This window comes from Pongo abelii, chromosome 3, assembly GCF_028885655.2.
Source record: "Pongo abelii isolate AG06213 chromosome 3, NHGRI_mPonAbe1-v2.0_pri, whole genome shotgun sequence".
NCBI lineage: Eukaryota > Metazoa > Chordata > Mammalia > Primates > Hominidae > Pongo > Pongo abelii.
The window spans coordinates 180,457,399-180,480,758 of NC_071988.2; the positions used below are offsets into that span (position 1 = coordinate 180,457,399).

At 38.1% G+C, this 23,360-nt stretch overlaps 1 pseudogene; it reads left to right on the forward strand.

Annotated features, from left to right (window-relative positions):
• The first annotated feature begins 6,421 nt into the window (after positions 1 to 6,421).
• Positions 6,422 to 15,170, forward strand: LOC100460389 (vasculin-like; annotated as a pseudogene).
• Positions 15,171 to 23,360: the final 8,190 nt, after the last annotated feature.

The following is a 23,360-nucleotide window of genomic DNA, read 5'->3' on the forward strand; positions in this document are numbered from 1 at the left end:
TGTTTCTTTTTTGACTTTCTGTCATGGAGATCTGTCCAATGCTGCAGGTAGGATGTTGAAGTCTCCAACTATTATTGTATTGGAGTCTCTCTGTCTCTTTAGCTCTAATAATATTGGCTTTACAGTATAGCAATTCCTCAAAGAGATAAAAGCAGAACTACCATTCGAACAATCCCTTTACTGAGTATATACCCAGTAAATAATATAAATTTACTGGGTATATACCCAGTAAAGGAATATAAATCATTCTCCCATAAAGACACATGCATGCAATTGTTCATTGCAGCACTGTTTATAATAGCAAAGACACAGAATCAACCTAAATGCCCAGCAGTGACAGATTAGATAAAGAAAACGTGGTATATATATACCATGGAATACTATACAGCCATAAAAAAAGAATAACATCATGTCTTTTATGGGAACATGTATGGAACTGGAGACTATTATCCTTAGCAAACTAATGCAGGAACAGAAAATCATACACTGCATGTTCTCACTTATAAGTGGGAGTTAAATGATGTGAAATCATGAACACAAAGAAGGGAACAACAGACACTGGACTCTACTTGAGGGGGGAAGGTGGGAGGAGGGAGAGGAGCAGAAAAGATAACTATTGCGTACTGCACTTAATACCTGGGTGATGAGATAATCTGCACAACAAACCTTTGTCACACAAGTTTATCTATGTAACAAACTTTCACATGTACCCCCAAATCTAAAATAAAGTTAAAGAATAATACTATTTGCTTTGTATATTTATCTGGGTGCTTCACTGTTGGGTGCATATATATTTACAATTATTACATCCTCTTGCTGAATTGATCCATTTATTATTGTACAATAACCTTCTTTGTCTCTTCTTACAGTTTTTGTCTTGAAATCTATTTTGTCTGACATAAGTGTAGCTACTCTTGCTCTTTTTTAGTTTCCATTGGCATGGAATATATTTTCCATCCCTTTATTTTCAGTCTATGTATATCTTTATAGATGAAGTATGTTTTCTGTAGGCAATAGAGCCTTGGGTCTTGTTTTTTCATCCATTTAGCCAGTTTATGTCTTTTGATTTGAGAGTTTAGTCCCTTTACATTTAATGTTATTATTGATAAGTAGGGACTTACTCTTGCCATTTTGTTGTTTTCTGGTTGTTTTGTGGTCTTCTCCTCTTTCTTTCCTTCCTTTCTGTCTTCCTTTTAGTGAAGGTGATTTTCTCTGTTGGTATGCTTTAATTTCTTGATTTTTATGTTTTGTGTATCCATTGTATGTTTTTCAACTTGAGGTTACCACAAGGCTTGCAAATACCCTCTTATAATCCATTATTTTAAACTGATGACAACACTGATTGCATAAACAAACACAAAAATAAAACTAATAAAAACTCTACATTTTAACTTCATCCCCAGCTCTTTAACATTTTGTTGCTTCTCTTTATGTCTTATTGTACTTGAAATGCTGTTTTAGTTATTTTTGATTGGTTCATCATTTAGTCTTTCTACTTAAGAGAAGAGTAGGTTGCACACCAAAATTACAGTGTTATACTGTTCTGTGTTTTTCGATGTACTTAACTATTACCAGAGAGTTTTGTACCTTCAGATGATTTCTTCTTGCTGATTAATGTCCTTTTCTTTCAGATTGAAGAATTTCCTTTAGCATTTCATTTAGGACAGGTCTGGTGTTGATTAAATTCCTCATCTTTTGTTTGTCTGGGAAGGTTTTTATTTCTCCTTCATACTTGAAGGATATTTTCACTGGATATACTGTTATAGGGGTAAAAGCTTTTTCCTTCAGTACTTTAAATATGTCATGCCACTCTCTCCTGGCTTGTAAGGTTTCCACTGAAAAGTTGGCTGCCAGACATTCTGGAGCTCCATTTTATGTTATTTATGTCTTTTCTCTTGCTGCTTTTAGCACAGCTCTAGACCTTGCCCAAAGTCCTTCCCTTCATGGTGGTGAGTTACCTAAGGCCTTGGGCCTGACCAGAGATGCTGTATGGGATCCAGGGATTGGAATCAAAAACCTTAGCAATTTACTGGATGTTCTACTGTGGCTAAGCTGGTACTCAAACCACAACACAAAGTCCTTTATCCATAACCTTTGGGAGTTTGACTATTAAGTGCCTGGAGATAGTCTTCTTTGGGTTAAAACTGATTGGTGTTCTGTAATCTTCTTGTACTTGAATGTTGATATGTTTCTCTAGGTTTGGGAAGTTATCTGATAATATTCCTTTGAATAAACTTTTTATTCCTATCTCTTTCTCTATCTTCTATTTAAGGCCAGTAACTATTAGATTTGCCCTTTTGAGGCAATTTTCTATATCCTGTAGGTGTGCTTCGTTGTTTTTATTCTTTTTACTTTTGTCTCCTCTAACTATGTATTTTCAAACAGCCTATCTTCAAGCTCACTAATTCTTTTTTCTGCCAGATCAATTCTGCTATTAAGAGGCTGATGCATTCTTCAGCATGTCAATTGCATTTTTGAACTCCATAATTTCTGCTTGATTCTTTTTAATTATTTCAATCTCTTCATTATTTGATAGAATTCTGAATTCCTTCTCTGTGTTATCTTGAATTTCTTTGAGTTACCTCAACACAACTATTTTGAATTATCTGTCTGAAAGGTCATATATGTCTGTTTTTCCAGGATTGGTTCCTGATGATCTATTTAGTTCATTTGGTGAAGTCATGTTTTCCTGAATGGTGTTGATGCTTGTAGATGTTAGTCAGTGTCTGGGCATTGAAGAGTTAGGTATTTATTGTAGTCTTTACAGTCTGGGCTTGTTTGTACCTGTCCTCCTTGGGAAGGCTTTCCAGGTATTCAAAGGGACTTGGCCCCCATGCCCAATAATGCTCTGGTTTTTGCAGACTTGTAGAGGTACTGCCTTAGTGGTCTTGGATAAGCTCTGGAGGAATTCTCTGATTACCAGGCAGAGACTCTTGTTATTTTCCCTTATTTTCTTCCAAACAAATAGAGTCTTTCTCTTTGTGCTGAGCCACCTGATACTGGGGGTATGGTGACGCAGTTACCTTTGTGGCCACCACCACTGGAACTGCACTGGGTCAGACCTGAAGCCAGCAAAACACTGGGCCTTGCCCAAGGCCCTTCCTTTCATGAGTTACCTGAGGCTCTGGGCCTGACCAGAGATGCTAGATGCTATATGGGATCCCGGGATTGGAGTCAAAAATCTTAGCAATTTACCAGATGTTCTATTCTGCTGTGGCTAAGCTGGTACTCAAACCACAACACAAAGTCCTTCCTACTCTTCCCTCCCCTTTCCAAAGACAGAGGAGCCTCTCCCTGTGGTCACCACCATCATTTGACAGGGGGTTCTGCCAGGCCACTGCCAATGTGCACCTAAAGCCCAAGCGCTGTTCTGTCAGCTTGTGGTGAGTGCTGCCAGGCCTGGAACTCACCCTTCAGGGCAGTGGGCTTCCCTCTGGCCTAGGGCAGGTCCAGAAATGCTGTCCAAGAGCCTAGGCCTGAACTCAGGGACCCCAAGAGTCTGCTTTTTGTTTTACCCCACTGTGGCCGAGCACTGGTGCCAAAGGTGCAAGACAAAGTTCCCTTTACTTTTCCCTCTGCTTTTCTCAAATAGAAAGAGTCTTTCACCACAGCCACCACACCTGGGAATGTGCTGTGTCACCCCTGAAGCCAGCACATCTCAGAGGTCAAGACCCATGGTGTACTCCCTGGGTGTTGTTGGTTACTCAGGGCCCAAAGCTTCGTAAGTCAGCAAATAATGAGTACTGACAGGACTGGGTCCTTTTCTTCAAGGCAGTGCATTTCCTTTTGGCCCATCCAGGAATGTCTAGAAATGTCATGGAGGAGCTAGGGCCTGGAATGGGGGCTGCACAACTTTTCCCAGTGCCCTATCCTATTATGGCTCAGCTGGTGTCCAAGATGCAAGACAAAGTCCTCTTTACTCTTTGCTCACCTCCTTAAGCAGAAGGAAGGAGTCACTTTTGTTGGTGTGAGCTGCACTACCTGGGGTTGGGGGAGGGATGGTGCAGGCACTTTCTTAGCTGAGCCAGCTGGTGTCTCCCTAGGTCACATGCCACCCTAGTTCACTAGTTCTAAGCCTAGACTAGCACCAGAAGTTGCCTAGGAATTGCTTGTGTCCTAGACTGCCTTTCAAGTTAACTAGGAGTACAAAGCACTTTAGCCCCCAGCGGCTAGGCTTGCCAAGAAACTCAAGTTCCACTGCTGAGATGGGCGGTTCCCCTCTGGCTATAGCTGGTCCAAATGCTTTTTCTGTGCAAGGGTGCTGCCTGAGCCCAGCACAGCTTTATTCTCCAATGTGACAGAGCAGCACTGAGTTCAATGTAAAGTCCCCCAGCCACTGCACTCTCCTTCCCAAAGTGCACAGATTCTCTCTCCATGCCATACAGCTGCTGCCAGGGGATGAGGGACGGGACGGGTCGTGTCAGCAACTCAAGACTGTCTCTTCTGTCCTCCTCAATGCCTCTTTCCACAATATGAAGCTAAAATTAGATACTGTGATTGCTCGCCTGATTTTTGGTTCTTGTGATGATGCTTTTCTATGTGCAGATAATTGTTAAAATTTGCTGTACCTGTGGGAAGGACAGTGTAGGCTTCTATTCAACCATCTTCCTCCACCCCGCAAGGTAAATATATTTTTCTTTCTATTACATTTAGTGCTTTCAGCGTCCTTGCTAAGAAATCTTTGCCCACCCTCAGATCGTGAAGATATTGTAGAAGCTTTTCTTTTTATGAAAGAAGCTTTCTCCTATGGAAATTTTACAATTTTAGTTTTTATGTTAGGTTCACATTTCATTCAAATTAATTTTGGGTGCAGCATAAGATGAATGTCAAAGTTCCTTTTTTCCTTTGTATTTACCAATTCTTATAGGCCTATTTGTTGAAAAGAATTTTCTTTACCCATTGAATTGAATTGAAATGATTTTGCAACTGTTTCAGAAATCAGTTGATTGTACATTTATGTCTGTTTGTGGAATTTCATTCTGTTCCAGGGATCTATTTGTCTGTTTTCATGTCAGTACCACTCTGTCTTGGTTGCTGTAGCTCTGTAGTAATTCTCGAAATCAAATAATTAGAGTCTCTAACTTTGTTCTTCTCTGGCAAGATTCTTTGAGCTATTCTAAGTTCTTTTCTTAGAATAGTGAGAGAAAATTAATGATGCAAGAGAGAAGACAATTGTTCATGATATGTCTGTGAGATTACCCACAATCAAACATCATCTATACTAGGTTTGTTATTTTAAAATCATATATCAATTTGACAGTTGAAATTGATATTTCATTACCTTTATAGCATCACTTGATTACCTAGGCATTTTATGGTTTTGTTGTGGTTTTTACATTTCTTTAAAATTATTTCAATGTTCTTTGTTCATCATTATAGTGTGCTTTTGTATTGTTACTGGTTTTTCTTCAGACAAGAAAGAATAGACCACTCCTAGACTCTCTCAAATGGTGCCAAATTCAAACTTGCTGGGCCACAGTGAATAGTACAATACAGCAGGAAAATTGTGCATTTGGAGAGCAGGCGGAGATGCAAGTAGAAACTGACATGTGAAAGATCTTATGTGACATGAACAAGAAATTGCAGGTGGAGAGTACTAATGTGAAAGCCGAAAGGATGGGCAAGACTGGAGGCACGAAGAGAAGTTAGTGGGCAGTTATTACAACAGTGGGGGAGAAGAAGACCTTTAAAGGATATCCAAGAGCAAAAACAAAAATCATATCACAGCCAATATCAGAGAAACAAAAACAAAACTACAAGGGGAATATAGAGGCTGGAATAAGGCAACATAGGTGACTTAAGTCAGAATAAAGAAACAGAGGCACAGAGGCCAATTAAAAAACTAATATGACTCATATGAATCAAGTTAATTATAACCAAGTCCAGACATGGAGAGAACCTCAGGTCATCGGGATAGAAATAAACAACTCCTACCTCAGGAGATGACTGTAAGCAAAGAACATGCATGTAACAGTTATTCACAGCTAAAAATACTCAAAAAAAAGAAACAAAGGCAAGAACATTCATACATCGGTTTCCAGAACAAATTTTGTCAACACAGCTAAGTATTATTCCAATACTTCTTTTTTGTCTGGTCCCATGTAAATTTTTTTACCCTCAGATCCTAAATGGACAGCATCGCTTATACTAATCAGACATGGAGAACAGGAAAAGTGGAGGTCAAAGATGGTACCAAGATTATCTGCCTGATTGTCTGAGTAAACGATGAAATGACGAGTAAATGATCAAACTGAGTAAATGATGAAACTATCAGCTGATAATTAGAATTCAGAAAAAGTATGTTCCTTTAATACAGGATAAGATGATGCATTGATAAACCTAAGCCAGGAAATAAATGGCAATAAAATCACAAAGAATTAAAGCAAAGAAGAGGACCCAAGAAAAGTGATAAAGATGTGAAATGGTTGTTATAAGAACTGGGAAAAGAAATTGATTAGAATTAAGTAAGAGTACCGCTGAAATGCCAGATGAAGAAGGCATTTATAGATGTGTAACAGAGGCGGTCATATGGTTTTGCAATATTCTGTAGTAGCATTCTGCAGATCAGGCATAACAAGGAAGAAAGTGGGAAAGTAAGCTCCAAGTTAAAATGTAGTGAATTCTCCAATGTTTGTGAAATTTTTAAGTCTCTCTAATCAATCAAAGTTTCAATTCCTTGAGAGTGAGGACCTTGAGATACACAATTGCTAATGCTTCACAGCTCCTAGCTCAGTGCCATGTACAAATGAGTGCCTAATATGTAAATATTAATGGATGCGATACTGTTATTTGTACCTCTTTAAATGCAGACTATAATAGTGTTGAAAATGTCTAGTGTCAGAGGAAGTTCATTTGTTCATGCCTATCATACGAATTGAAATACCTTTCCTAATTTATTTGCATACGTTGTAGTCAAAATTTTCAACTCCAAACAGAATAAATTTTATATACCATAAAAAGCACAGGCATAGAAAGAGTCAAAAACTACTCTCTGAACTCCTTCCCAAGTATAGCAATTACCCAGCGCCCTGGTAAAAATGCCAGTCAAAATGTTTAACAGGTAGAGCAGGGATACTCGTTCTTGTAGCCCCAAAATAAGAGATCAACAGAGAGAACCTGAGATTGAACAAAACAAATTCAGAAAAGAGAATCAGAGCTCTTTTATTTCCCCCCTAGGGCATGAGCAGTTGCTTAGTCAGAAGTTTCTCCTGCTGCCCAACCCAGTGGGTGACTGAAGATATGAAGATCATCTTCTAGGTTTTGTGTAAAATTTCCTAGATATTTCAGGTGTCCATTTTGGAATTACAATTTTTTATAACTTTGCCCCAGAAGTTTATTAAAATTGGCAAGAATTGTCTCTGAAGTGAATTGATAGTAGTGAACAATTCAACAAGGTACTTAAAAAGAGACACAGGCATTTCTTCCGTACTTTGGTTCAAACAAATGACATAACTGGTTAAAGTATTTCAGCTGGTGGTATTTTCCTACCTACTCCAACCACTCTCCTATTGTTGGTATTCTTCAGCCAAAACTGTAAGTTACGTTTGATTTGTGTAATGAGTACTTTCAGCAGTTTCTTTTTTTTTTTTTAATTTTTTTTTATTATACTTTAAGTTCTAGGGTACATGTGCACAACGTGTAGGTTTGTTACATATGTATTACATGTGCCATGTTGGTGTGCTGCACCCATTAACTCATCATTTACATTAGGTATATCTCCTAATGCTATCCCTCCCCCCTCCCCCTACCCCACAACAGGCCCGTGTGTGTGATGTTCCCCTTCCTGTGTCCAAGTGTTCTCATTGTTCATTTCCCACCTATGAGTGAGAACATGTGGTGTTTGCTTTTTGTCCTTGCAATAGTTTGCTGAGAATGATGGTTTCCAGCTTCATCCATGTCCCTACAAAGAACATGAACTTATCATTTTTTATAGCTGCATAGTATTCCATGGTATATATGTGCCACATTTTCTTAATCCAGTCTATCATTGACGGACATTTGGGTTGATTCCAAGTCTTTGCTATTGTGAATAGTGCCGCAATAAACATACGTGTGCATCTGTCTTTATAGCAGCATGGCTTACAATCCTTTGGGTATATACCAAGTAATGGGATGGCTGGGTCAAATGGTATTTCTAGTTCTAGATCCCTGAGGAATCGCCACACTGTCTTCCACAATGGTTGAACTAGTTTACAGTCCCACCAACAGTGTAAAAGTGTTCCTATTTCTCCACATCCTCTCCAGCACCTGTTGTTTGCTGACTTTTTAATGACTGCCATTCTAACTGGTGTAAGATGGTATCTCATTGTGGTTTTGATTTGCATTTCTCTGATAGCCAGTGATGATGAGCATTTTTTCATGTGTCTGTTGGCTGCATAAATGTCTTCTTTTGAGAAGTGTCTGTTCATCCTTCGCCCACTTGTTGATGGAGTTGTTTTTTTCTCGCAAATGTGTTTAAGTTCTTTGTAGATTCTGGATATTAGCCCTTTGTCAGATGAGTAGATTGCAAAAATTTTCTCCCATTCTGTAGGTTGCCTGTTCACTCTGATGGTAGTTTCTTTTGCTGTGCAGAAGCTCTTTAGTTTAATTAGATCCCATTTGTCAATTTTGGCTTTTGTTGCCATTGCTTTTGGTGTTTTAGACATGAAGTCCTTGCCCATGCCTATGTCCTGAATGGTATTGCCTAGGTTTTCTTCTAGGGTTTTTATGGTTTTAGGTCTAACATGTAAGTCTTTAATCCATCTTGAATTAATTTTTGTATAAGGTGTAAAGAAGGGATCCAGTTTCAGCTTTCTACATATGGCTAGCCAGTTTTGCCAGCACCATTTGTTAAACAGGGAATCCTTTCCCCATTTCTTGTTTTTGTCAGGTTTGTCAAAGATCAGATGGTTGTAGATGTGTGGTATTATTTCTGAGGACTCTGTTCTGTTCCATTGGTCTATATCTCTGTTTTGGAACCAGTACCATGCTGTTTTGGTTACTGTAGCCTTGTAGTATAGTTTGAAGTCAGGTAGCATGATGCCTCCAGCTTTGTTCTTTTGGCTTAGGATTCACTTGGCAATGCAGGCTCTTTTATGGTTCCATATGAACTTTAAAGTAGTTTTTTCCAATTCTGTGAAGAAAGTCATTGGTAGCTTGATGGGGATGGCATTGAATCTATAAATTACCTTGGGCAGTATGGCCATTTTCACGATATTGATTCTTCCTACCCATGAGCATGGAATGTTCTTCCATTTGTTTGTACCCTCTTTTATTTCATTGAGCAGTGGTTTGTAGTTCTCCTTGAAGAGGTCCTTCACATCTCTTGTAAGTTGTATTCCTAGGTATTTTATTATCTTTAAAGCAATTGTGAATGGGAGTTCACTCATGATTTGGCTCTCTGTTTGTCTGTTATTGGTGTATAAGAATGCTTGTGATTTTTGCACATTGATTTTGTATCCTGAGACTTTGCTGAAGTTGCTTGTCAGCTTAAGCATATTTTGGGCTGAGACGATGGAGTTTTCTAGATATACAATCATGTCATCTGCAAACAGGGACAATTTGACTTCCTCTTTTCCTATTTGAATACCCTTTATTTCTTTCTCCTGCCTGATTGCCCTGGCCAGAACTTCCAACACTATGTTGAATAGGAGTGGTGACAGAGGGAATCGAGTGGTGACAGAGGGAATCGAGTGGTGAGAGAGGGCATCCCTATCTTGTGCCGGTTTTCAAAGGGAATGCTTCCAGTTTTTGCCCATTCAGTATGATATTGGCTGTGGGTTTCTCATAGATACCTCTTAATATTTTGAGACACATCCCATCAATACCTAATTTATTGAGAATTTTTAGCATGAAGGGCTGTTGAATTTTGTCAAAGACCTTTTCTGCATCTATTGAGATAATCATGTGGTTTTTGTCTTTGGTTCTGTTTATATGCTGGATTACGTTTATTGATTTGCATATGTTGAACCAGCCTTGCATCCCAGGGATCAAGCCCACTTAATCATGGTGGATAAGCTTTTTGATGTGCTGCTGGATTCGGTTTCCCAGTATTTTATTGAGGATTTTTGCATCGATGTTCATCAGGGATATTGGTCTAAAATTCTCTTTTTTTGTTGAGTCTCTACCAGGCTTTGGTATCAGGATGATGCTGGCCTCATAACGTGAGTTAGGGAGGATTCTCTCTTTTTCTATTGATTGGAATAGTTTCAGAAGGAATGGTACCAGCTCCTCCTTGTACCTCTGGTAGAATTCGGCTGTGAATCCGTCTGGTCCTGGACTTTTTTTGGTTAGTAAGCTATTATTGCCTCAATTTCAGAGCCTGTTATTGGTCTATTCAGAGATTCAACTTCTTCGTGGTTTGGTCTTGGGAGGGTGTATATGTTGAGGAATTTATCCATTTCTTCTAGATTTTCTGGTTTATTTGCATAAAGGTGTTTATAGTATTCTCTGATGGTAGTTTGTATTTCTGTGGTATCGGTGGTGATATCCCCTTTATCATTTTTTATTGCGTCTATTTGATTCTTCTGTCTTTTCTTCTTTATTAGTCTTGCTAGCGGTCTATCAATTTTGTTGATCTTTTCAAAAAACCAGCTCCTGGATTCATTGATTTTTTGAAGGGTTTTTTGTGTCTCTATCTCCTTCAGATCTGCTCTGATCTTAATTATTTCTTGCCTTCTGCTAGCTTTTGAATGTGTTTACTCTTGCTTCTCTAGTTCTTTTAATTGTGATGTTAGGGTGTCAATTTTAGATCTTTCCTGCTTTCTCTTGTGGGCATTTAGTGCTATAAATTTCCCTCTACACAGTGCTTTGAATGTGTCCCAGAGATTCTGGTATGTTGTGTCTTTGTTCTCATTGGTTTCAAAGAACATCTTTATTTCTGCCTTCGTTTTGTTATGTACCCAGTAGTCATTCAGGAGCAGGTTGTTCAGTTTCCATGTAGTTGAGTGGTTTTGAGTGAGTTTCTTAATCCTGATTTCTAGTTTGAGTGCACTGTGGTCTGAGAGACAGTTTGTTATAATTTCTGTTCTTTTACATTTGCTAAGGAGTGCTTTACTTCCAACTATGTGGTCAATTTTGGAATAAGTGCAATGTGGTGCTGAGAAGAATGTATATTCTGTTGATTTGGGGTGGAGAGTTCTGTAGGTGTCTATTAGGTCTGCTTGGTGCAGAGCTGAGTTCAATTCCTGGATATCCTTGTTAACTTTCTGTTTCTGTCTTGTTGATCTGTCTAATGTTGACAGTGGGGTGTTAAAGCCTCCCATTATTATTGTGTGGGAGTCTAAGTCTCTTTGTAGGTCTCTAAGGACTTGCTTTATGAATCTGGGTGCTCCTGTATTGGGTGTATATATCTTTAGGATAGTTAGCTCTTCTTGTTGAATTGATCCCTTTACCATTATGTAATGGCCTTCTTTGTCTCTTTTGATCTTTGTTGGTTTAAAGTTTGTTTTATCAGAGACTAGGATTGCAACCCCTGCCTTTTTTTGTTTTCCATTTGCTTGGTAGATCTTCCTCCATCCCTTTATTTTGAGCTTATATGTGTCTCTGCACGTGAGATGGGTTTTTTGAATACAGCACACTGATGGGTCTTGACTCTTTATCCAATTTGCCAGTCTGTGTCTTTTAATTGGAGCATTTAGCCCATTTACATTTAAAGTTAATATTGTTATGTGTGAATTTGATCCTGTCATTATGATGTTAGCTGGTTATTTTGCTTGTTAGTTGATGCAGTTTCTTCCTAGCATTGATAGTCTTTACAATTTGGCATGTTTTTGCAGTGGCTGCTACCGGTTGTTCCTTTCCATGTTGAGTGCTTCCTTCAGGAGCTCTTTTAGGGCAGGCCTGGTGGTGACAAAATCTCTCAGCATTTGCTTGTCTGTAAAGGATTTTATTTCTCCTTCACTTATGAAGCTTAGTTTGGCTGGATATGAAATTCTGGGTTGAAAATTCTTTTCTTTAAGAATGTTGAATATTGGGCCGGGTGCGGTGGCTCACGCCTGTAATCCCAGCACTTTGGGAGGCTGAGGCGGGTGGATCACGAGATCAGGAGATCGAGACCATCTTGGCTAACATGGTGAAACCCCGTCTCTACTAAAAATACAAAAAATTAGCCGGGCACGGTGGCGGGTGCCTGTAATCCCAGCTACTCAGGAGGTTGAGGCAGGAGAATGGCGTGAACCCGGGAGGCAGAGCTCGCAGTGAGCCAAGATAGCGCCACTGCAGTCCGGCCTGGGCGAAAGAGCGAGACTCCATCTCAAAAAAAAAAAAAAAAAAAAAAAAAAAAGAATGTTGAATATTTGAATATTGGCCCCCCACTCTCTTCTGGCTTGTAGAGTTTCTGCCGAGAGATCAGCTGTTAGTCTGATGGGCTTCCCTTTGTGGGTAACCTGCCCTTTCTCTCTGGCTGCCCTTAACATTTTTTCCTTCATTTCAACTTTGGTGAATCTGACAATTATGTGTCTTGGAGTTGCTCTTCTCGAGGAGTATCTTTGTGGCATTCTCTGTATTTCCTGAATTTGAATGTTGGCCTGCCTTGCTAGGTTGTGGAAGTTCTCCTAGATAATATCCTGCAGAGTGTTTTCCAACTTGGTTCCATTCTCCTTGTCACTCTCAGGTACACCAATCAGACGTAGATTTGGTCTTTTCACATAGTCCCATATTTCTTGGAGGCTTTGTTCATTTCTTTTTATTCTTTTTTCTCTAAACTTCTCTTCTCGCTTCATTTCATTCATTTGATCTTCCATCACTGATACCCTTTCTTCTAGTTGATCGAATCAGCTACTGAAGCTTGTGCATTCGTCACGTAATTCTCGTGCCATGGTTTTCAGCTCCATCAGGTCATTTAAGGACTTCTCTACATTGGTTATTCTAGTTAGCCATTCATCTAATCTTTTTTCAAGGTTTTTAACTTCTTTGTGATGGGTTCAAACTTCCTCTTTTAGCTCAGAGAAGTTTGGTCGTCTGAAGCCTTCTTCTCTCAACTCATCAAACGCATTCTCAGTCCAGCTTTGTTCTGTTGCTGGTGAGGAGCTGCGTTCCTTTGGAGGAGGAGAGGCGCTCTGATTTTTAGAATTTTCAAATGACTGTTTAGATATTGCTAAAGTTTCATGGCAGTTTATTTTTACTTTTATTAAAAGTTTTAGGAAGTTGACCTCAGTCCTTTTCATGTCACAATGGGACAGCTTTTCTAAATGAAGACATTGAAAGAATTTTTCTATTTTATGTATGTGGAGGTTTAAGATGTTGCACCTTCCCAGCAGCATGGTAGTATTGAGATAGCTATGTGTGTCTCTGTTTATGCTGATGTTTAAGAATGCTCTTCAGATATGAAATTTTCTTTTTGTTTTTGCTATTTGCCTCATAAATTAGATATTTCATGTGGAGTAGATAAGTACAATAGTGACAAGTGCATAGAATAATAAAGAAGACTTTGATCTTAAATCTAAGAAACTTGGCTAATTCTGGGGATAGCCATATAAAAACTTTAAAAGAGGTACAGGTATGGTGGCACATGCCTATAATTTCAGCATTTTGGGAGGTTGAGGCAGGAGCATCACTTGAAGCCAGGAGTTTGAGACCAGCCTGGGCAACTAGCAAGAATCTGTCTCTAAAGAAAACACACACACACACACACACACACACACACACATGCATTTTATATATATGACATATAGAAAGAAAGTAAATGTGGAATCAACCAAAGTCCTCATTTCTACAACATTCATTTACAAAGAAATAATGTTCAGTACAGCCCAACACAAGATTATTGGTTTTCTTTCTTTTTAAAAAATTATATATAGATTACATGTAAAATTATATTTTTTAAAAAAACTTTAAAACAGAAGTATGGGTAGGTAATTTAAAGTGACCTTATGTCAAATAACCATAGGTTAAGTATCTCTGAAGAACTTGGATATTATTTCAGAAGAAAAAAAATTTTAACTTGAACACATAAATATTACAGAGAAAAAACCAATACCTTCCTGTGCAGTCCTGTTGGAATTTGGACTTGCCGTGAGGTGTTGAAGCCTTGTTTCACTGAGTTGGAGAGACTAGATGTAAATGGCACAGTGTGACTTTGCTCCATCCTGCCTTGATTTTCCTATTCCACCGTCATCAACAAAGTTGTTATTGAATTTTGAGAAGCATTCTGAAAACTTTTCATGGACATAAGATTGTTATGATGTAAATTATCAACAACACAAGTCTTCAGATGACGTTGATTCTGGTGTTGGATGTCTTAATGGTGGTAACTTTGTATGCAAAGAAAAAAATGGATGGCATACACATGGAAGAAATGGTACTGAACGCATAAATCATCGAGACGGATACCATGGTAGAAGTTCCTGTTCTTATAGCAGTATTTTCCATTCTGGGAAAAGACAGGTCTACATCAAAACAACATCCCTGACAATGAAACGAGGCGGAAAGAAGACAAGAGTGATTGCAAGCCATTTGAGGGTGAGGATTTTCTATCTTTAAATCTTGAACATGAGGGAGAACCAAATCAGAACAGATCTTTAGCTGCAGGTGTGTGGGAATACCTCTGAATCCTAAATCTAGAGTTCCAAGGTATTAATCAAGGTACTGAGGGCCAATGTGTTGAGCTCTGGTCATTAAGCTATGTAATACAAAATAATGGACTCACAGCCAGCTGGATTCCCAGTAGTAGGATATCTTCAGTAACAACCAGGTAAGAACGGAAATCATTCAAGTGTTTACAAAGATTTAGTCTCTAAATCTGCTGCTCTACCTACAAAACCTATGCAATGGAAAAGCCCAACTAAAGAGAATAAAGTTGGAACTTCTTTTCCTCAAGAGTCTACATATGGTATTGGCAACTTTAATGCTTTTAAATCAACTGCCAAGAATTTTAGTCCATCAACAAATTCAGTGAAAGAGGGTCATCACTCAAACTCCTCTTTGCCTGTTGACAAACTTAATCAGCCGCCTTGTCTAACCAAACTGACACAGTGGTAAGAAGAGTGCATTTTTGAAAGCACTGAAAGGAGACAGAGTAGAAAAAGAACAAAAGATGAAAGGCATTACTGGCTCACAGACAGATGATGTCTCATTTAATTTACATAACAGCAATAGTACTCACTGATAGGAACCAAAACTTTGAGGAAAATAAAATTCCACAGGAGGATGACAATGCCCCACTTTGTGCACTCCCCCAACACCCAGAATAAACAAAAAGTGGACTGTAGCATGCTGGCTAAAACTGGAGCAAAGAGCACTAAAACATTAATTTTCTGATCTCAACTGTTGTATTGGTCACCTTTTAAAACATAAATTATTATTTAGTCATTTGTAGTGCAGTAAATGTTACAGGAAAGACTTGGCCACATTTTCTTCCAAATTTTAAGAGGTGATTTTCGAGAGCCTTCTTTGGGTAGGTTGTCAGACCCAGATTTTCAGAGTAGATGGAGAAGAGTCTTGTGGGAAAACTTATTTTGATAAAATTATTACACATGCAGAAAAACCTGATTACACTGACTAGATCGGTTCATAACACAAAAAATAAACTGGATTTTAGGCGGGAAAAAAGAAGAGAGAGGTACAAGTTAGTATACCGAGGGAAAAAAAAGAGAGAGTGGAAAGCATCTCTGGCACCTGTTTATTATGATGTGGTCTCTAAGCAAAGAGAGAGGATAAAAAAGATGGATTTTAGGCCCTTAAAATTGGGGATTTCGAGGGGGATTGTAACCACAAACCACAAGACTCAAAGCCAGTCCAACTCAATGACAGTGTCAAATTCATGAACCAAAACAAGAATAAGCTCTATCCTTCTAATTTAAACTACACATCATTTTTTCTTATTTAAAATACATTTCAATTTGGAATTATTCACACTGACATATCATGTGAGACATGGATATAAAAGATGCACTAAAAAAGTTCATAAAGAAAACACACTAAAATCTGACTTCAGAGATAAGCCAGACGTCCAACTCTGGAAATGGTATTTAAGTATGAGTTACCTGTCTGCACCCCAACCATCAGAAGTACTTGTTTGAAGTAACATCGTATACAGCTATTGGGTTTCACAGACCATCTGTTCTTGGTCATAGTAACTACAGAAATGAGACATAACGACAAGGAAAGTTCTGGAAGTCATTTTGACTTTACTAGGCTCCATATAACTCCATTCCACCCCATCCAGGGCCTCTTACGCAAGCTATCTTAATGGAAGTGGAAGGAAGTGAAGATACATGAGATCAGTGCAGAAAACAGAGGTGGCAAAAGGTTACCTCTATTTGGATCAGTTATTACAGAGTTTTAATGTATTATGAAGTCATTTTTAATAAAATGTGCTACAGGAATACAAGAAACTATGCTGTTATGGTTTTTAAATGCCATGATATTTATAAGCAACACATGAGGAAATTTTTATAAAGAATTGGCTATGTTCTAAGGCAGTTATAAAATACAGAAGTTGGTACCAATCAACTCTCTAAGGGTGGTGGTGAACAGCTTCTCTTCCTCCTTCTCCTCCTTCTAATGCACTGCATAATCTTTTTCTTTGGCAGACAGTAGCAACTACTTCTGCAGTTATTTTCAATTCTGACGTTGCTTCAAAATCACCTGCAAAACTTTTTTTAAAATATTGATGCTAGACCTTCACCTCTCAGATATTCTGACTTTGTGAAACTCACATAGAGCCCCAGGATTTTTATACATTTTCCATAGGCGATTCTGAGACAGTGGTGGGGACAAGAACCCCTGTCTTAATTTCACCCAGAACAGTCTATAACTTCTGTATAAATTAAAAGCAACATGGATCCATGGATCCAGTTGGTTAATGTGGATATCACTTTGGTTTCAGGAATGAATGCAATTGAGAGATATAACAGTGTTATATAATAATAGTAGTGACACTATTTGAGAATTGGTGGGTTTGCATAAACACAGCCCCTCACACATCTCTTCAGACTTGGTTAATGATGAAGTCTCTATGAAAAGTCTTGATAGCACACTTTGGATCCATTGAGCCAGCATAAATTGATATTCAGCTTTCTCAAAGTTGTTGACAGAAGTAGCAGATTCTAAATACTTAAGGAATTTACTGACTGAGGAGGGCATAGAACAGTTCAGCCCTCCTCTCTCCGATAATGATTTTTGAGGAGTTTATTCTTGTCTGTCTTTCTGAGAACAATGTGAATTTTTCCCTGAGAACTAGTGTGTTTTCTTTTCAGAGATGACATAAAAATATGTAATCTTTTTCTTGTGCCCTTTTTTCTTTGAAAACCAGGAAACCTAGAACCAAATCTGTTGCTCAACTTTAGTAACTGTGTAGAACACCATGACCTGCATATTTTAAACTCATTTTTTCCCCATCTTGCATTATTGTATGTCTTTCCTCATTCAGATTTCAATTATAGTTTTTCTATTTTATTACATGAATTAATGTAATCTTTTATCAAGTCCACTCAATATGGAAAGTGTTTGATGATATTGGAATCAATTGGAATCATTTCCGAATTGCATAATTAGAAAAATGTTTTCTTTTAATTGTCAGCAAAGAAAAATTGAAAAGTTATCCTGATGAGGTTTTCTGAGCCTCTAAAGGAACTTAGAGATAAATTCTGTATCAGAAGGTGTCAGCCTCACCTCCAGAGCTAACCTTCATCACAGTTCACTCTAAACTTCAAATTTCTCCAACCTGGGAACTAGTAGTGATCATCTTACTTGGTTATATGCAGGAAGACTAGAAGGTGAGATGACAGTCAATCACCAAGGTACACACAGGACACAGCACCTAGACGATATTTGTAATCATTGAAACACTGATTTATGCTGTCTTTCCTATTTCATTTCCTAGGGTAGCAGTTCATATTTTTGTTAGAGAATGAAATGTTTAGACATGTCATTGGCTAGTGTATTTTCTGAGTGAGTATGCTTATATAAAAGTCAATTCAACTTTCTCTAGAAATTTTTCAGATTCTGTTCAGACCCTTTTAAGTATTCAATACTCAAGACCAAGCAAGGTTTTTCATTATACTTGTAAGAAAAATTGGTCTCAAAGCTTTTGAAAGAGAAATTACACTGGAGCCTTAGAAGATGCTTTTATTTTTTATTACATTGTGCTGCTGTTGCCAAAAAACTGATTTTAAAAGGCCAACGACTTATTTCTATCCATTATTACTAAAATACAGAAAATGTACACGTTAGAGAATTAGATAACCCCTCCAGAAGCTATGACAATTTCATCACTGCCAATCCAAAACAATATTTTGCAAGGTCAGATCTTCTAGATAAGAAGAATAAAAAAACCTAATCTATCATCTTGAAGCTTCATCTTAGCTAGAGGTAGTATGGTAGATGTAGTGTTTGCCTTCTGCCTCCTGCCTTATCCTTAGGTACCTTCTATTTAATGAGGATTATTATTGAAGCCGATGTTTTTTGATTCCCAATCATGTCCCATCTCTAGACCAGTGGCTGCACTATTAAGATCCCATGATGAGCTCTTAAAACTCCTGATGCCAAAGCCAAACCCAGATCAATTGAATCAGGATATCTGGAGGAAAGACCTGTATGTGCACCAATTGTAAGTTCCTCCGGTGATTCCATTAAGCAAACAAGTTTGAAATCCAACTTCACATTTAATTAAATAATTTTAAGGTATATGTAATTAGAATCAAGAATCTCATTACACAATTAAAATAATCCAATCAATAAATGATGTAACTTAAAGATCTCTCTTGGCAATAAGTGTCGCCTTGTTTTCTACTATCTCCTCATTCTGAAATTAACAACAGAATCTGAATTAGAGTTTTATTGGTAAACTGAGGTAAGTTCTATAAAACCCTTGATTATCAATTTTATTCAGGATAATTTTTGAGAAATTTTATATTCTTAGTTTAAATTGAGAGAGGGGTCTCAGAGTCAATTACTTTAAAATTTAAAAGATAACAAATTTAATGTCAAAACAATTTGCTTGTAAAATATATAGGGAGAGGGCTTTTAAAAGCACAATTTCTTTAGAATAAAATGCAATGAGCAAGTTCAAATTCTTCTTGAAAAAAATAACTTGAAAGAAGCAGCAATTCTATTTTGTTCCAAAAAATTGGTATTTGAGGGAGAAGAAAAGGCAATGAATATCAAACCTCATTTTTCTGTCATGAATCAGCTTCAAACAAAAAATAGATAGGGTTTGCCATCTTCTTGACGGATTTTTCCAAAATCTGATTTATTGAGGAATTTATTTGGAATACAGGTAGTGTTACAAGTATATACAAAATATCCAAAGAGCCATGGACTGTAAACAAACTCTTATTTGTACTGTATATCAACCTTATTCACATTTTCAAAGGAAAAAGTTGAGATACAAAGACATTGCATGACTCATCTAAGGGCATCAAGTAAATTCAATCAGCAGGAGAAGAAGTAAAGTCTAAATTTACTCATTTTTATGTCAGTATCCCTGAATCCCAGTAGTTTGCACAATAGCCTCTTTTTCCATGAATGCCTCCCAATTTATACAAATTATAGTTCAAGACCCTTGCCAGAGTTTCAAATATCTCTTAAAAGAAGAAAACACTTGTACCTCTTTTAAAGCTCTGTTCTTTGAGATTTCTGAAACTAATGGTGGGATTTAGTCTTTTGACATCAGTCAATGGAAGCATTCATCCCTGATAGGGAAGAAGACTACCATTTCCAATAAACTGAATAAACTTTCCAAGAACGATTCATGTTTGTGGAAAGATCCACATGTAGTGTTCCAAAGTCTGCCTTTCTGAGCTATCTTCTGTGCCTGTCATCAGACCAGCTGCATAAACCAGCACCTAGCCTTTCCAAGAATTTCCAGTTTTGCTTCCATGAATCATGTTACTGACCTTAGCAAGTGCTTAGCAACTCTTATCTTGCCATAGAAATTGGAGTTTTCTGTCACAGCAAGGGCTATGACTGCTGAGCAGGAATGGGTTGTATTGGGAAAAAGGATTGCTTATTTTCATAAGAATACTAGCCTCAAACTTGAATGTCTAAAATCATTTCATAATTTCCTCTTTATTTACAGCGAGATGCATTTTAAGATTATTGAAAAGCAAAACCCAATAATGCTATTTAGAAGATGGGCAAATATTGATAGCCGAGACTCCTGAGCATGGCCAATTTAGCTGGTATCTGGTAACCAAACAAGACTGTCATTTAGTACTTACTCTATGTCATAATTTCCAAGTAAGCCTTACCAACTACAAGCATTATATCATTATTACTCAGAATATGCCAGTCAAGAAGTCAATATTCCGGCCAGGTGCGGTGGCTCACGCCTGTAATCCTAGCACTTTGGGAGGCCGAGGCGGGCGGATCACGAGCTCAGGAGATCGAGATCATCCTGGCTAACATGGTGAAACCCCGTCTCTACTAAAAATACAAAAAATTAGCCAGGCGTGGTGGCGGGCACCTGTAGTCCCAGCTACTCGGGAGGCTGAGGCAGGAGAATGGCATGAACCCGGGAGGTGGAGCTGACACTGAGCCGAGATTGCGCCACTGCACTCCAGCCTGGGCAACAGAGCGAGACACCGTCTCAAAAAAAAAAAAAAAAAGAAGTCAATATTCCAGGAGAACTTAACCTTCCCCTTGTTGAGACGATTTACCCAAAACACCTCAGTGGTATGCCTTTCTCTAGTCTAGGAAGTACTACCCATCTCTCAGACATCATCCTTCCTTTTTCCAGAGATGAGGAATTATATTCTTCTAAGACACAGTTACGGACCCATCACCTATTACTAGACTCTCAAACTCTCACGTTTCTGTATTCTTGCTCTGTTAGATTCCGTTCCTTGATCTTTCTGTCTGAATTGTACCACCCCCTCCAAACCTCTGCTATAACTCTTCAGTAGTCTTTCCATGAGCCTATACCCCTGATGTCACTATCTCTTGACTCTGATGTCAGCTTCATCCTCTGAATTTAGGTACTTGCTTTTCTCATCTTGCAATGTTAACTCACTTGGCTTTCTCCAACTTGTGACCTCACGCTCTCCTCTCTGTGCCGCATCCACCAAGCTCTCCGGTCACTTGTGCCATTTTGTACTGACCAATTTTCATTGCAATCCATCACCCAGGACTGACAGCTGTACATGAAAACACATATTATATAGAAGCTAGGAACGTTTCTCAGACAGAAATACACTGATCTTTTAAAAGACAACAAATGGTCTTTATTTCGCATACAACATGAGTATCTGTATAAGTAGTAAAATGAGCAACTCACTGAGAGACAACTTTTTAAAAATAAATAAAACTCAGAAAAACAATGTGTCAAAGACAACAGATGGTCAAATAATACAGCATGTATAAAACATTTGGGCAAAAACCAATTGGCTAAATGGAGTGGTTAGAAAAGGCCAAACAAAACACACCAGAGATTTTTATAAACAAAACAATATGTGTACTTTTCAGATAGTCATTTCATTGAAATAGGGAGACCCCCCCCCCAAATAGTAGTATTTTTAAAATGGAGTTGACTCCTTTTGGAAATAATGTATAAAAATCAGAATTTTTTCTCGTATTAAATCTTTTAACGAATAATGTAAACTCACAACAGCATTTTAATGGGTGTGCTACTCAATGTGATCTTCTGTAATTAGTTTCACATGTGACTCCTGCCCTCTTATGCAATTACTAAAGGATATAAAGAGACTTGAAGGGTAACAACAATGTTTCATGTTTTATCTTTGCTGTTCCAGTGTGTATGCACACTTGCACATACACACATAAACTCTTTCTAAAATCACCATGGGAATAATAACTAAGGTCATCAGTTTATACCCTTTATGGGGACAGGGGTAGGTTATGCAGTCATTGCAGAAGGAAACTTCTGATGTCCCTTTATTCTTATGGAGCGGGAGTGGTAAGGCAAAGATCACTCCCTCAGATCAAACTGGTGTCATAACCTGTGAAAAGAACATGGAACAAGGAGAATCAATCTAAACAACTTTATAAGAAACATTTCTAAGAATGTGGTGCAGTGTTAAGTGAAGGCTGAAGAGCAAGCTGAAGAAAGAGATTTTTTTTCCATTATCTTCCAGAGTTTCTTTGTGCCTATTTTCTTTTTTCTGTTTATTTCTTTTTATTTTTTTATTTTACTTTAAGTTCTAGGATACATGTACTGAATGTGCCAGTTTGTTACATAAGTATACGTGTGCCATGGTGGTTTGCTGCACCTATCAACCTGTCATCTAGGTTTTAAGCTCCGCATGCATTAAGTATTTGTCCTAATGCTCTCCCTCCCCTATCCCCCCACCCCCTGACAGGCCCCAGTGTGTGATGTTCCCCTCCCTGTGTCCACGTGTTCTCATTGTTCAGCTCCCACTTATGAGTGAGAACATGCAGTGTTTGGTTTTCTCTTCCTGTGTTAGTATGCTGGGATGATGGTTTCCAGCTTCATCCATGTCCCTGCAAAGGACATGAACTCATTCTTTTTATGGCTGCATAGTACTCCATGGTGTATATGTGCCACATTTTCTTTATCCAGTCTATGATTGATGGGCGTTTGGGTTGGTTCCAAGTCTTTTCTATTATAAATAGTGCTGCAATAAACATATGTGTGCATGTGTCTTTATAGAAGAATGATTTATAGGCATGGGCAAAGACTTCATGACTGAAACACTGAAAGCAATTGCAACAAAAGCCAAAATTGACCAGTGGGATCTAATTAAACTAAAGAGCTTCTGCTCAGCAAAATAAACTATCATCAGAGTGAGTAGATAGCCTACAGAATAGGAGAAAATTTTTGCAATCTATCTGACAGAGGCCCAATATCCAGAATCTACAAGGAACTTAAACAAGTTTACAAGAAAAAAACAACCCCATCAAAAAGTGGGCAGTGGATATGAATAGGCACTTCTCAAAAGAAGACATTTATGTGGCCAACAAACTTACGAATAAAAGCTCATCATCACTGGTCATTAGAAAAATGCAAATAAAAACCATAATGAGATACCATCTCATGCCAGTTAGAATGGCGATCATTAAAAAGTCTGGAAACAACAGATGCTGGCAAGGATGTGGAGAAATAGGAATGTTTTTACACTGTTGGTGGGAGTGTAAATTAGTTCAACCATTGTGGAAGACAGTGTGGTGATTCCTCAAGGATCTAGAACCAGAAATACCATTTGACCCAGCAGTCCCATTACTGGGTATAAAGAGACTGTTTTTAGAGACAATTACTGGCAGAATCGTCTGAGCAACGCTGCTCTCTGACAATGTTTTCTCTCTGAGAGCAGTTGGGTCCACCACTTCCCAAACATAACAACGAAGGGTATCTCCCTTGTCAAGACCACATACTGTAAATTTAGACAGATGCAGGTTCAAATCCCAACCTCTTATGTGCCATTTAAATTCTGTGACTTGGAGCATCTTGTTTAATTTCTCCA